Here is a 2269-nt window from a genome sequence, read left to right as displayed (position 1 = left end):
TGGAACCAGCGATATGAATGCTAGGCTTGGGAGACCTGGCTTCTGGTCCTGGTGTGGCCCGTGTTTGATCTCCGATGCATCCTGTGATGCTCTGATCCTTGTGTACTATGACGTCATAGAAGCTGGTTGGACTTCATGCTATCCCAGCTAGATCCCCATTCTCGCTTTCTAGGGGTATGGTATACGTGCACAATCATGCGTTACATTAATTAGGACCTGCTTCTATTACACATTTCCAAAATACTTGCACATTTATAATCTCATTTTTAACCCTATCACAAACCAGTGAGATAGAAAGGGCAAATATTTTTGTTCCATTTAGCTTATTTGTAACCTAGGCAAATAGAGATTAAGTTAATAGCAGAGCCCAGATGTCTTGACTCTTGTTCCTGGGCTCCTGCACTAAATTGAACTGGATTAGTCTTTTGGGATATGTGTGAAAGGATAGGCAATTGGATTCTCTGTGGAAAGAGATAACTGGGTAAGTTATGTTAAATTACTGCACGGAGTCGGTAAAATAAAGTTCTATTACCCTTACTGAGAATTTACCTTTGAATCCCTATGTGAAATGGATTAGAATATTTTGTTAGGATTTAAGAAATAACACAAACCCAGAAGAGGTATGCCTCATATTCTTTTAAATGGAGAATTTCTCCTGGGACTTCTTTACATTCTGAAAATTCACTTTATTATTACATTCTGAGGTTTGTGGCTTTAAATGCCATGGCATCTGAGTCTAACTTTTATTGGTGATATTTGTGGTTATCACTTTCCACTGTCATCTTCTCCCATTTCCTTTGTTTTGTTCCATAGATACGATTTGATTTATGAATGAGGGATTTTTGATTCTTTGAGATATATTTTGGCGAACTGGTTCAATAACTTGTTATTGAAAAGCAAAATCCATCAGGGACATATTTTTCTCCTTCCCCTAAAAAGAAATCTCATTGAGACCAACTGTTTATTCATCAGTCATGTCACATTTCTGTATGTTATAAGGACATATCCCCCTTTTCTTTTGTTTGTTAAATATGTCCATAAAGGTATTCAGCCTAAAATACCAGGTTCAAGACTACTTCTAAATTTTGGAAATTATTCCATGAGATAATAAACACGATGTAATTCAGATTCTGGCTAAACCTACAAGACCGCTGCCTTCGTGCAGATGCAGAGTTGAGTTGGTGGCCTACACTAAAAGAGGCTCTGAGAATGAGAAAAGCATTCGAGTTTGGAGATGCCCTTTTATGTCACAGCTTTGATGATCTCATGTTTCCCCATCAGGTCCTCATCCTTTGTCACCGTGAGAGTTCCTAATGAAACTTTGGGGTCATATCCCTAACCTCCTTAGAGCTACCTCTGAGGCATCATTCAAGCCAACTGCCCCCCTACCCACACCACCCATTGCAGAAGCCAAAGTCTTTGGCTGCGTGTAGTCTAACCCTTTTGCTTTCCTGGGAAGGTTTGTAGTTCATTTGCATGACTGTTAAGGTTTAGTGTCTCAAAAACTGGAAGTTGCAATGAAAAATGCCTCATCCCCATATACCTGCCTAACTCTTCAAACTGCACATTAATCATTGGGTGCCTTTTTGTTCTGTTGCAGCCATATCAGAAATAGAACCTGGCTCGTTCCTTCTGGGCACTAATAGAGAAGGTTCTGTGAAACAAAGGAAAAGTTTTGCTTTCTGCCTGCTGTATCTATTATTCACATTTGATAATCACTTTGAGTTGGGCCCTCCTTCCATGCAGCAGACACACTGTATTATATTTTCCTTCCTAGAAAATAGAGCTTTCGTGCACCTATTGTCTTTTCCATCAAGGCATTTGCCATTTGTTTTCCCGTCTTACTTCACATCAAAAACATCTGGGGAGCTTTGAAAAATACGGATCTTGAGTGCACAGGTCTGGGGTGAGACTCTGGGATCCATTGTTTATGATGCCCCACTGGTGGCTCGTGTGCTCAGCCAGGTTTAGGAACCACTGTTCCAAAGCATGTGTGTCAGAAGTCCCCAAGACCACCCATAGGTCCAGTGGTTCTCTCCGAGGACTCAGGGACTCGGCATGTAGAGCTATATCACCGCCAAATGATACAAAGCACAATCAGCAAAGGGAAAAGGCCCATGGAGCGGAGTCCAGAGAAAAGCAGGCACGTGCTTCCAAGAGCCTCCTACTCACGTGTCACCAGGATGTGCTTAATTCCTCCAACATGGAATTGTGATGTGTGTGGGATGTTGTCTACAGGAAACTCACTAGAGACTCGGTTTGATGCTTT

Source organism: Hipposideros armiger, unplaced genomic scaffold (assembly GCF_001890085.2).
Source record: "Hipposideros armiger isolate ML-2016 unplaced genomic scaffold, ASM189008v1 scaffold_25, whole genome shotgun sequence".
Lineage (NCBI taxonomy): Eukaryota > Metazoa > Chordata > Mammalia > Chiroptera > Hipposideridae > Hipposideros > Hipposideros armiger.
Note: the sequence above shows the minus strand (reverse complement) of the source record.